The sequence below is a fragment of the Mirounga angustirostris genome, unplaced genomic scaffold, assembly GCF_029215605.1.
Source record: "Mirounga angustirostris isolate CCGP_5_RB_7025 unplaced genomic scaffold, mMirAng1.0.hap1 SCAF_3, whole genome shotgun sequence".
NCBI classification, from domain to species: Eukaryota; Metazoa; Chordata; class Mammalia; order Carnivora; family Phocidae; genus Mirounga; species Mirounga angustirostris.
In genome coordinates, this window is record NW_026991711.1 from 25692481 (window position 1) to 25706623 (window position 14143).

General features: G+C 33.4%; 2 pseudogenes; one reads left to right on the forward strand and one right to left on the reverse strand.

Moving 5' to 3' along the window:
• Positions 1-2499: 2499 nt before the first annotated feature.
• Positions 2500-3059, reverse strand: LOC123838712 (fatty acid-binding protein 5-like; annotated as a pseudogene).
• A 1704-nt stretch (positions 3060-4763) lies between these two features.
• On the forward strand, positions 4764-9568 carry LOC123839253 (large ribosomal subunit protein mL42-like; annotated as a pseudogene).
• Positions 9569-14143: the final 4575 nt, after the last annotated feature.

A 14143-nucleotide genomic window follows, 5' to 3' on the forward strand; every position in this document is an offset into this window, starting at 1 on the left:
AGAAGGAATGACACTCTGCGCCCTTCACTTTTAATGAGGTATCACTTTTGTTTTCAGATAACAGAATTATCAGACTTTATAATATAAAATAATACTTATTGACAAAAACATGCAACATACAATTGTAAATGTCCTGTAGAGAGTCAATTAGGTTAATTTGAATCTTAGGGAAGATTGTGTGTGTGTGTGTGTGTGTGTGTGTTTATCCAGATGTTTGTTAAACTTCTGGGTTCACATGTTACCTTGCTATCACTCAAAGAGAAACTGTAGATAGAGCAGAGAACAGAACAGAGGTTAGGGTTATTGCAGAATAATAGAGGTGGAATAAAAAAAGACACAAATAATTGGGCAAATTAAGAGCCAATTGAGACATAAATTAAACCAGGAGAGTGGTGTCAGGAAAGTCAAAATAAAAGTGTTCTAAGAATAGAACTTTCAATTAGCTTACAAAAAAGTTAATACTCATTACGAATTTTGAAAAGATCTGTTTTAGTTGAGGATAACAGAAGATTGACAAGATAATCAGGAGGTGATAGAGTAGAAGATAAAACTTCAGAAAGTTTTTTTGGTCAGATTTTCTGTGAAAGGAAGCAGAAAAATTAGGTGGTAGCTGTGATGGGGGGATGGGACCAGGAGGGTGTTTTTATATATGGGGGATGATATTTGAATATGAATTATATAGTAGTTTAGAAGAGTTGTTACAAACAGGATATCAAAGTGATAATTTAGGAATTAATCCTTGAGAAGATCAAACAGGACCTGATTCCCAGAGCACAAAAAGAACAGACTGTACTTTGGTAAAAACAGGAGTAAAAAGGAGTTATTCACTAAATTCCATTTAGAGAACTGAAAGAAAATGGGAACACATGGAGCTATACAACAGTAAATTCTGGCATCGTATCCTGATTTGCAAGGGAAGTAATATAGAACTGCTGGGGAGTATTAAATGAATGGTTGAGGCTTGAAATCATAATTTTATGGTAATGTAAATCAATCTTGGGTGATTTTCATCCAGCAATATTGAATATTTAGGTGAAAACATGAATTAGTTTTGTTTTGTTCTGTTTGTAGTTGTCTTTTTATCATCATGAACTATAACGTTTGGGGAATTTTTTTCCTCAGGTGTATATAATAGAAATAAGATAGGTGCTTGTGTGGTGCAACTGGTTAAGCATTGGACTCTTGTTTTTGGCTCAGGTTGTGATCTCAGGGTCATGAGATCGAGCCCCACACTGGGCTCCACGCTGAGTGAGGAGTCTGATTCTCCCTCCTTCTCCCTCTGTCCCTCCCACTCATGCGCTCTCTCTCTCAAATAAATATATAAATCTTTAAAAACAACAAACAAACAAAAAAACAAGAAATAAAATGGGGTGTACTTTTTTTACAGTGTTGTATAGCAGATCTCTAGAATTTATTCATCTTTCATACCTGAAACTTTGTCCATTGTGTGTGTTTGTCTATGGGTAATATGTATAATTTTCAACACGATTGGACAAATTATTAACCTCTTTCACTCTAACAAGTAGTGTGATAGAACTAGAAAAATCTGAAGATCAAAGTTCTATAAACTTAATATTCTAAATTAAATTTTAAAAAGTAAGTAAACTAGCAGTTCATCCCTTTCCTTTTTTGAACTGAAAAAGATTACAAAAAATCCTATCTGAAGAGAAAATTAATCAAGAGCTATTATTGTTAAATGGCTTAAATGTTAATGAATTTAATAAAATATTTATGAATTAGATTCAAAAGTCATATAGATTAAGATTAGAAGTCATACAAGCCAATTAACTAATTAAGAAATATCATTGCAGAATAAATTATACAATGTGTCAAATGTTTTTAATGTCAAAATGATCCTACACAGAAAGCTTGTAATCTGAGTTATAATAATATTAATTTTACATCTTACATAACCAAACATTTAAAAAGGAGAAGAAAAGTAGTTTATTTTTGAATAGAAACAAATATTCAATTTGAAAGAAATTCAGAGATCTTTAAAAAGAAACAAGAATTAGAACATATTGAGGAAAGGATTATACACTCAGTTCCTAAGTCAAATATATCCAGAAAAATATTTTAAAAATTAAGTTCATTGAGGCAGAGATAGGTCTTTCTTCCCTAACTTTCCTCCATGTTCCTTATTTGATTATAAATTTGGGGACTTCAATTATATATTCAGCTTTATATTTTGAGATTTTACTGTGCCCACAGCACAAATAAGAATTGTCAGGCCCTTTCAATTTCAATCGAAAAAAATATGTATAAAATCAAATTTGTTCTCTTGTTGTGTTATTTTTTAATGCCCCTGCAAAGAGGATGAATTAGACACTGAGGATACACCACATATATTTTATTTTATTTATTTTTTTTAGCACAAATTTATTTACTAACCAAAATTTATTTACTAACAAATTTATTTAATAACCAAAGGTTATTTACTAACCATTAATTTTATGAAAAACCCAGTTTGTTTTAGCACAAACAAATAATTTACTAGTTAAATCAACACTTTGAAATAGATGCATGTAAAATGTTTGTGATAAAGATAATTGGACACAGTAATGAAAAAAAAAGCAGTATGGAGATTTGCTCATTGAACTGAGCTTGTTCATCCTCACAGCTAATTCCTGTCCACAATGATGATGGAATTTTTACTCTACTTTTTCATAGACCCGAGTACAGGTGACATTATTCATGACGCATTCCACCACTAATTTCCCGTTTTCCAATTTTCTTGTGATTGTGCTTTCCTTCCCATCCCAATCTTGACGTTGAACCAATGCGCCGTCTGTGAAGTTGCAGACAGTCTCAGTTTTTCTGCCATCAGCTGTAGTTTCTTCAAACTTCTCTCCCAGGTTACATGAAAACTGTGTTGTTTGCAAAGTGCTCTCAGTTTTTATGGTGAGGTTTTTGCTGTCAGAAGAGATGATACAATCTGATTTGGCCATTTCACCCACTTTTCACAGAGCCATTCCCGCTCCTACTTCCTTCATGTATTCGCCAAAGCCTTTGCTTTCCACTAAGCACCATCTTCCTACCAGCTGCTGAATGGTGGCCATGGTGGGCGCAGGCCGCTGGGCCTAGTGAGAGGAGCAGAGTGGGGCATCGGGAGCATGGCTTACACCACATATATTTTATTTTATTTTATTTTTAAGATTTTATTTATTTGCAAGAGAGAGAATGAGAGACAGAGAGCATGAGAGGGGGGAGGGTCAGAGGGAGCAGACCCCCCGCTGAGCAGGGAGCCCGATGTGGGACTCGATCCCGGGACTCCAGGATCATGACCTGAGCCGAAGGCAGTCGCTTAACCAACTGAGCCACCCAGGCACTCCACCACATATATTTTAAATGAATAAACTAATGAACATATTCTGAATTTGATTTAGAAAATATGACTACTCAATATCTGCAACAATTACATCATCAGACCCTGTTTTCCTTCAATAATTCATGTAATTCTTCAAGTTAAAGTCTTTCCAAAAAGGGGGCTCAAATTATTGTTTTCCATATTCCACTTATTAGGTTTGGATAATTCCTCAAGATACTAACTTATGAATTGTTATCCAAAAGCTGATAATATCTTATAGATCATTTATCATTGAAGAAGTTTCAAAACTTTACCTAAATGTTCTATTTCTCTACTTTTTGCATAGTCTGCATGTTTTGCAGGCTAATTCAATTTCACATTACTCATTTGCACTTATTTCCCTTTTTTATTTCTTGTCAATAGACATATATGCCTGGATACAAATCAAATGCTTTTCAGGTAGACAGATGATTCACCATGATAGTAGACTCATTCAGTCATCCACAGTTATAATTGTAAAGATTAAAAATTACTTAAAACCAACTAAAAAGTAGGTTACCCCCCCCCCCAAAAATGGTCATTATCTCAAATAACAAGTTGTATGGAAATAGGGTCAGTTCAAGGTGGGATAATTAAGAGAAGCAACATCTCTGCAACTCATTTCTTCATTATTTTGCTGTGTGATTCTCAGCATGTTGATAGATTATGTCTTTAGTATTTTGGCATGTCTATTCTGGGCATAAACAGTAAAAATATGAAAATACCCCCCCAAAAAAGAGAGAAGAGAAATATTTCTAGTGTGTAGCACTTTTTATTAGCAAGGAAATAAGAAATTTCTTAGTGACTTCCCGAAGACTTTCTTTCAGTTCTCATTAACCAGAATTGGGCCACTTCTGCTGGAACAAACAAAAAAATAGCAAGGGAATAAGATAATCACTGTTGTCCTGAAAAAATTTATATTGTATCCTTTAAGCTACAGAGGTGTCATTCCCTGAACACATGGCCATTAATGATGAAATTTTAAACAAAACTGGAGCTATGTCAGCAAGGACAGAAGAGAAGGATAAAGAGGAAAACAGACCACATTGGGTCATTAAAAAATAAATTCTGTGTTTAAACAAAACAAAACAAAACAAGGCATTATTTTGGTTTGAGTGATCTAACTCTGTTTTCCAGTTACCCCAGTTGCTATTTACAATTTACAGTCCAGGAAACATTGTCCATTCACAGTCCATGGAGGTTCAGTGTGACGTTTGTTGTCCAATTTTTCATATCTTTACCCTTACTGAATTCTAAATTGGAGCAAACAGTATAGCCTTCTATGTTTTGACCAAACCTAGGGTTGAAATCATAATGACATTTACTTCCTAGTCATGCATATTGAAAAGTTTGGAAATAGAAATGGAAAAGGAAGAGGAGAGCCTGTTGAAGTTACCTCACTACCTGATGGCAGAAAATGAATAGGAAAACCACCTTATTTTTGTCATCATCAACAAGCACCATTAATGATCAAGCAGGTAAGATAACTCATTGATGGTTAAGAAGAAGAGCATTGCGCTATTGTCTTTTAAAAAAGCACATTCATTGTAGAATTGCTATCATATTCTCATCATTTTTATCAACCAAATCTGTCACTCTACTTCTGTGAAGAGTCCACAAGTGAGCACACTGGTGAGTGTTGTCAGAAAGTATTACTAAGGTATTGCTCCATTCTGGGAGGTGAAGTAGAAGGTCTTTATATAAACATGAGAACAAAGTAGTATAATTCATCATTATAAATATGGTTTTGAATTCTCTTGTCAACCAGTTACTTGAAATTAATTCCATCTTGCTTTCAATGTGTTCCCAATCTTGCCACTTTTTCTTCTACTTTTCTCTTTGCTTTGTGATTGCTTTGTGATATCAACAGTGCTATTGAACTATAAATTTAAAATGTGTAAGTTTATATGTTTTGACATATGTATAAAACTAGACAATTAACACTATAATCTAGGTAATGTATATATCCATTATTCCCCAAAGCTAGGATTTATATTTGATTTTCTCTAATTTTCTCATGTTCACATGTAATTTGTTTTCTACCCTAAATATAGCATCTTAATCCAATAATGTTAACTGTTTCTTCAAATTTTACTGAGTTTCAGAACTTTTTTTTTTTTTTTAAGTAGGCTCTACGCCCAGCAGGGCTTGAACTCATGACCCTGAGATCAAGACTTGAGCTGAGATCAAGAGTCAGATGCTTAACTGACTGAGTGACCCAGGTGCCCCCACGTATCAGAACCCCTTTGAAAGGGATACCAACCTAATGTATAGTAGCTGTTCATTTACTGAGTATGCATTGAACAAAGACAACTGATTTTTATTATTTGTGGTAGTATAGTTCTATAAAATCACCACGAACAGTGAATTAGCGAATATTGAACTATTGCTTCTGGGAAATATGTACATATGTATACATATATATGCATATTCCAAACATTATAATCTTAACGCATAAAACAACGCATCCTCACAAAGTCCATTTTTTTTTTAAGAAAAGAAAAATGAGATTCAGAAGTAAGTAACTTGCTTGAGACCACCCTGCTAAGAGGTGACAGAGTTGTTTTTCAAACTCCATCCAACTGTCCACAGAGCCAAAGCTTCTTGCATTACACTGAACTGCTCCATATCAACTCCATTTTTTGGTCATCTCTGTGAGAGCTAAAAGAAAAAGGCAGAGCTTAGCCTTGTTTGACCTCAGCTGGGAATATCTACATCAAGTGATACAAATTGTTCATGTTCTGTGTATGTCTGCAAATGACTGTCAAAGCACAATGAATATTGATTTAGGGGTTACAAATAAATATCATAGTGAGTAGGCAAATACACACATATGGAATTCACAAATAAGGGATAGACTGTATTTATTGAGGGGTCTATGACATGGCCATTAATTTAAAAAGCCATGTTGCAAAGGCAATGGCCAAAATCCATGAACATCAGTACTCTTTAGATACATCTATTCTTTTACTCTTTATCTTCAGGATGATTACATAGAATCCCTTAGTGTATTCCAGTTATCCATATTGAGCATGAGTTTGTCACACATTGTGATTGACATTCCTGAGACCAAACCCACTGCTAAGCGTAGTCCCCAGCCTAGTCCCTGCTTCTTTACCATAGCTACAGATTAAGTCCATAAATTACACAACTTTATGGTCAAGATAATGATGATGACATTATTTTATGAAAAGCCCACAGCTAACAGCATATTCAATGGGTAAAGACTGAAAGATTTCTTACAAAGTTTAGAAAAAAAAGATAGAATGCTATTTCACACTGCTATTCAAAATTATACCAGAAGTTCTAAACTTCTTAGAGAAAACACAGGAGTAAATCTTAATGACCTTGCATTTGGCAATGAAATTTTTACATGTGATATCCAAAACACAGGCAACAAAAGAAAAATAGAAAAAGTGGGATTCATATAATGAAAGACTCATGCATCAAGGACATTAGCCAAGGAAGTAAAAAGATAACCTATAGAATGAAAGAAAATATTGCAAATCATATATCTGAGAAGAGTGTAGTATCCAGAATGTATAACAAACTCTTGCAGCTCAACAACAAAAAAGCTGAACAACCCAATTTAAAAATATGCAAAGGTGTTGAATAGACCCTTCTTCGAAGAAAGTATACAAAGTCGATGAAGTACATGGAAAAATGCTCAATCTTATTAGTCATTAAGTAAATGGAATTCAAAACCACAATGAGATACTACTTCACACACACTAGGATGGTATATATTTTTTTAAAGCAAAATAGTAAGTATTGGTGAGGACGTGGAGGATTAAGTCCCCACTCATTCCAGAAGGGGAGGATGGAGGAGGCACGGTCATCAACATTTTAGGGGTACTATGTTTCCTTGAAATGTTACTCTCTCCCCCAATACAGCAGTAAGGAGAGTGTTTCATTGTTGTCTTCCTGACAACAAATAGAAGGGATCTTCCAGGAAAATTATTTGGGAAAAATAAGGGTGCCCATAAGAACCATAAGCAAACATTCATTTTCCCGTTTTATGTCAGTGTGGGTAAAAGACATTAAAGCTGCTCTTGTTCATTTCAGAGAAGGAAAAAATGAAATTGCTGAGAGAGGGAAGATCACGAAGAGAAGTTGACCCTGGTGTTGCCACCACTCATATCACATATTGTGAGCGAAAGTATATGATTTTGTGGTGGATCAAATGAACATTGTGGAAAGTAGATATAGTTGAGTAGTATTATAATATCCTCAATAAAGAATTCTCAACAGGCAAGAATTTGTAGCAAAAAGAGGCCAGGAATAGGGACCATTGGTGGTGGAAGCTGAGGTTGGAAAGCTGGAGAGGTAGAAGAGGCTGGGTCAACACCGAGTCTCCCCCATCAGCAAACTGGGCAGCGGGAGAGCTTTGCAGGTACCCACGATGAACCCATATATGCACCCCATGAAAAGGATAGCATTGGGATGATTATTACTCAGAAAATATGTGCAGCTAGTCGATATCAGCTAGGAAAGCAGTAACCACAAATGAGAAGGAAGCTGCATCCTCACAAGCCTTACAATCAAAATGATGTATGTCCAGAAGAACTCGTGTCAGAAGATGGAATAAGGAGGAATTTTAAATTTCTTGAGCCAAAGTTTAATCTGCATTGGATAAAAGCAAAACTTTAAATGTGCTATATAATTAAAGATTTACACTATACTAGAATTAGCTTTAATAGCCATCAGTGGCTGGAAAATAACATTCCAAAAGCATATCCTAGTTTAGAGTACCTTAGTTATCTATTGCTGTAGAACAAACTATCTCTCAACTCAGCAACTTGAAACAACAGAGTTTTGGGTTTTTTCCCCCTCTGGGTCAGCAACTGAGGAATTGTTTATCTGAGTAATTCTAGCAGTGTGTATCAGAGTTTGCAGTCAAGATTTTGGTTGGGCTTATTCTCAAAGAAGAGAATATCTGAAACCTTGACTGGGGCTAAAAGACAGTCCAAGATTATAGATAGGGCTTAAACACTATTACTTGGAATAAAGAAAACTCTTAGGCATCTGGAGAAATGAGGTTGATCAAATATTTATATTGTATTATACAATTATGTTAATTATGAAAAAATAGAGTAGAAATAAGGAAGAAAATTATTTCAGTTCTCTGATTCAATATTATCTTTTGCAGTTTCTATTTCCTGAATTACCTTTTCAGCTACCAAAGCTGTTCAAATTACCATATTAATATATGGAAATTCTTTTATTTTATTTCATAAATTATTAGAAAAAATACACATTAAATGGTCAGAGAAATGTTTCCATGGATCCTTTCAAAAGAATTCTGAATGGAATATGCAAAATACAAGATGAAATATTTTGATTAGTACAAGTCCCATTATGCTTAAGCTATTAAAGCTAACAGCTATAACTACTGACAGTGCTTAGTTTAATGTCCCAAAAAACTTTTCTTCCATATTTTCACAAATATTCCAGATACAAATCATTTGCATAAATTCTTAATAATTACATTCTCTTTTCAAAATTCTAAACACTAAATGGATAAAAATTATGCCTTACCTTAGCTTTGACTTAGTTAAGTGAAGTGTTTTGCTTCTTTAGTGTTGCCCAAAACATATTATTGATCATCAAGAACTACCCATCTTGACTGAAGTAAGATGGCGGGCTCGCAGTGAGTGGCTCTCAAGGGATGAAAATAGATATGCCTAGACACAAATTTTAGAAGTTTGTGCCTTTTGACAACCTTCACCCCCTCCACCACTCTTTGAATCATCTTCTTTCACACCACCTGATAAACATTTTGAGTCACCATAGCATTAGCAGCAGTAAAATGGGCAATATCAAACAAAACTATTTGGAAATATTTATTTCAAATTCAAAATGGAGCTTTATATTGTCTTTGTCATAAATCTACATATTCTTCTCTTCCAGATGACTATAATTGCAAAGTAGAGCTTGCTTTAATATCTGATGGCAGGAGGATAGTATGCTACCATCCTTCTGTGGATGTTCCATATGAAGATACAAAACCTATCCCTTGGCCAGATCCTGTTGCATAATAATGAAGAAACACATGATCAAGTGCTGCAAACCAGATTAAAAGAAAAAAAAAAAGAACACGTTGAGCAAGGACCCATGATAGAACAACTTAGCAAAAGGTACCTTACTGCTAAGTACCACTGGTATCCCTGTGGACAGTTTCATAGATATCATAAGAAACTGGATTCTCCAAAAGATAGATGATATTGAGGTTTTCAGGAATCGAAAAGATGTTATCTTGTGTCTCACTGGCCATTTGAGAAAATGCAATCGAGTATATTCACTAATGTTATATAGCACAATAATAATAAAATGTCTTTCATGAAAAAAAAGAACTACCCATCTTTATTCTATTTTCCCAAAAAGCTAGCATTTTACCAAAAATTTTTAAAAATGTTGGGGCACCTGGGTGGCTCAGTTGGTTAAGCGACTGCCTTCGGCTCAGGTCATGATCCTGGAGTCCCGGGATCGAGTCCCGCATTGGGCTCCCTGCTCGGCGGGGAGCCTGCTTCTCCCTCTGACCCTCCCCCCTCTCATGGGCTCTCTGTCTCTCTCATTCTCTCTGTCTCAAATAAATAAATAAAATCTTTAAAAAAAAATTTTTTTTTAAATGTTAATTTACATCTGGTAATGTATCTTGCACATAAGGCAATTACCCAATAGGATAACATGGAAAGATACAAATCATTAAAATATATCTTATTAAATGTTACGCTTTTTATTGTGGTAAGAACATTTAACATGAGATCTACCCTTTCTTAACCTTTCAGGGCACAATACAGTATTAACTACAAGCACAATGTTGTACAGCAGACCTCTAGAACTTGTTCATCTTGTATAACTCAAACTTTAGCAACTCCCCGTCCCCCTCTCCCCAACCCCTGGTAACCACCATTGTATTCTCTGTTTCTATGAGCTTTACTAATTTAGATACCTTATTAAGTGAAATCACATGATATTTGACTGGCTTATTTCACTTAGTATAATGTCTTCTATGTTAATAATGCCATTGTATAGGGCAAGATCTCTCGATCTCTCTCTTTTTTAAGGCTGAATAATATTTCATTGTATGTATGTACCACGATTTCTTTCTTTTCAGTTTGGCTGAGATAAAATTAACTGATAACATTAGTTATATGTGTTAGTTTAAGGTGTACAACATATCTTGCAAAATAATAGAAATTACTTACTCTCAAAGTTCTCCAAAAACCAATGGTTGCTAGAAATCAATAAAATAGTATATTCATAATCCTACATGAAAATAATTCCAACTTTACTTTCTCTCTTAAGTAAAAATATCATTCAAAATGAGACAAAATAAAGACATTGTCAAATAAATAAGAAGGAAGAGAATTTGCCTAGCAGGCCTGATTTTTACTGAGGTGATTTTTCAGACAGAAAGTCATATAATATGGAAACTTGGAGATGCTGAGAGGAACAAAAACATTGAAAAGAGTAAATCTAATTAGAAATTACTGTGTAAATCACCATACAGTAGAATTAAATATAGGTCAAAATAACATAAATCAGGAGGGATGAATAAAGTTAATGTATTCTAATTTCTTTCATGTTTTATGAAGCATGTACAATATCAAGTGACATTAAACCTTGACAAGCAAGAATGCATGCTGTAATCTGTAGAATGACAGACAAAAATAGTAAAAGCTAGAATACATATTAATAGTGTGTGTTCCAGGAAGAGAGAAAGAAAGCAAGAAAGAGAGAGAGACAAAGATAGAAAACACGAAATACCTAGTCAGGGAATTGATGATATCCTAATTTAACTCAATGTCAAGTTCTGTCAGTAATCTTCATTTTAGATCTGTGGGCACCTTGGGCCACAAGTTTTAGCATGAAGCTAATACAGCTTATTTTGTTTGGTAACACTTTTTGGAATACTGTTGAGCTAAACAAATGTTTGTCCTCCTTTATTAAAAGTACTCAATATAATATTACATAAAACTTTTTAAGGCTCCATTTTAATAATTGATATTCAGAAAAAATCCCATTTTCCTATTAGAACTGATTTTATGTTGAACAATTATTTGTGGGGGAAATGTACATGTCCATTGGACTCTTCTTTCCTCCTTAGTTCCAATGGATTAAAAATTTAAAATATGCCACCAATGGAATGATACATGTAAATACTCCCTCTTATTAATACATGTATTTTGTAGTACATCTAGCTGGATAGCTTAATTCTTATAATGTATTAGCTATGGTAATAATAGACAATTTAAACAACTTCTCTATGCTTTCATAAAATGAGTATAAAATAGTGCCTGGTTCATAGAATTTTAAGGAATGACCAGATAATGCATGTGCAATGCCTATCTGCATACCCAGCAAGGGGCTTATCATATAGTAAATCCTCAGTAATTGCTCATTTACTATTATTTTAAGCCTTATAAATGCTAAGATCTTCTCCCATCAGGCAGGCATTGGTTATTAACCAATTACCAACTTACTGCCTCAATGTGGCTTTCTGAAGTGTTCTTTTTAAAATGTTTTAATTCCTACTTACAATTTTATTAAACTTAGGAATGATGAGAAAATTCTTCACTGATTGTATGCCTCTATTTTATTTACCAATAAATTGAGAAAATGTATTAAGAGATAAGAAAGGTAGAATGGAATTAAAATGTGAATTTATATTGAGCAGTCACTGAAGAATTCTATCTAATTTTCCTGAAAATGTTTCTCATTAAAGTGTATATAAAGTATAAAGTATATATAAAGTATATACAGATAATTAGAATTACAGTCTTATTTTTATGTGGTTTACAGTCCTATCACCTCACCTAAGATCTTTGGTCTACTTGAATGCTACATAAAATTGGATATGGCCTTACCAAAGTCCCGAACAAATATCACACAGAAAATAAGTTGCAAAACCATAATTACAGCTGTAAAATCTTTGGTCTTGTTTTCCACTCCAATGTACTTACTGCTTGAAATCGTGTCTGCTATCAAGCAATACTTAATTCTGAAAACTATTTTTCTCATATTATTGTACTTAAGAAGATAACATCTAATGGTCTCTATGTCAAATTGCTGGGGTTTTGTTTGGTTTTCTTTGCTTTTGGTACATTTATATGTTCAGAAATACTCATATTTCAAGGTACTGAATTCAGCAGGAGTTTCTCATTAGAAATATAAAGAGTTGGAAAATAACAGCAAGTAAGATTTTCTGTCTCTATCCTGAACATAAATTCTTTATTTTAAAGGTCTTTGCTCTGGATTTCAAATCCTTATCTATTTAATTTAACTTATCGTGAAGAAGATAAATATGCTTTTAAAGTCCTATTAAAATAGCACATGTATAGCTCCAAGAGTCTGGCAATATGCTTGTTTTCTATTAAATGATTATAGATCTTTCCAGATCTCTATGGTAACTATGGATACCAAATAGGAAATACTATTTACAATAGCTTGATAATATAATTATATATAAAAAAATCTCAAATAGTCACTTGGACTAAGTATAGTGCTGCACTTTAAAGAAATATTTTAAGTTCTCAAAAACCCTATATTCCAGGACTAAATATAAATATTGCTAATAGGGAAAATAAACTAAAATCACTAGCTTTCAATCATTAACTTAATGTTAGTCTGGATTGTATATTTAGTGCCTAACTGATAATTTCATTTCTATGCTATGTTTCCTATAATAAGAAAACAGAAATCTTTTGTTTCTATTAGACTTATTGGAAGGCTTGTAAATAGAAATACTAATTTAATTTAGACAATAAATGTAAAGAATATTCATTTTTAATTGAAATTTGCAAGTACAGCATCAGTTTTCATAGTTTTTTCCTTAAAAAACTTAAATAAATAATATACACTATGTATTGATGAAGGCATCACAGTGACTATGAATACTAATATATCAAATTTTGGTTTACCATGTGATCTTTCTATATAAAGGCTTGATACTAGTACATCTTTGAAACAAAGTCACTATTTTTTTTAAAGTAGGTTCCACGCACAGCATGGAACCCAACATGGGGCTTGAATTCATGACCCAAGATCAAAACCTGAGCTGAGATCAAGAGTCAGATGCTTAACCAACTGAGCCACTCAGGTGTCCCGGTTTTTATTTTTAATGGACTACTTATTCAACTTGTATTTTATCCTTTGTTTATTCATGTTGCATTTCCAGTGATATCCAGAGTGTAAGATATTGGGAACATGTACATATTAAATAAATCTATAGACTCCCAAGGCTTTTATCCCAACAATTCTACCAAAACTATTCTTAGCAATAGTTTTCACATTCTTAAATCAAACAAGTAGTTAAAAAGCTTTCTTAAAATCACATAGCTTCTAAGAAGCTCAGTGTTCCAGAATGTCTGCAATATTGTCAAACCTCTAAATAATTATAATATAGCTTTTCTCTAATAAAAGATTTTATATGTCTTGGAAGTGGGATTAGATATCATTCTTAAAGCGATGAGGAACAAATAAAAGTTTACAAACTATGATAATGTGTGGCTAAGGCTGGGTAGACTTATAAAGACCAAATTTAAATTATCCAAAGTACAGATGATGTGGACCTTTGTTATACAAGTAGTGTATGTAATATAAAGAAACAAAATACATGGATTTTTTTTGGAGATTGATCAGTACTTATTCAAAATATTAAGAGAAATAGAACCTTTGAGGTTGTTCAGGCATCTGACTATAAATATGAGGATTATGTCACATACCTACCAACAGGATTTTGAAGAGAGGGCAGGTTTGCAGAAAGTGAAAGACATAGTAAATTATGAGGATGAT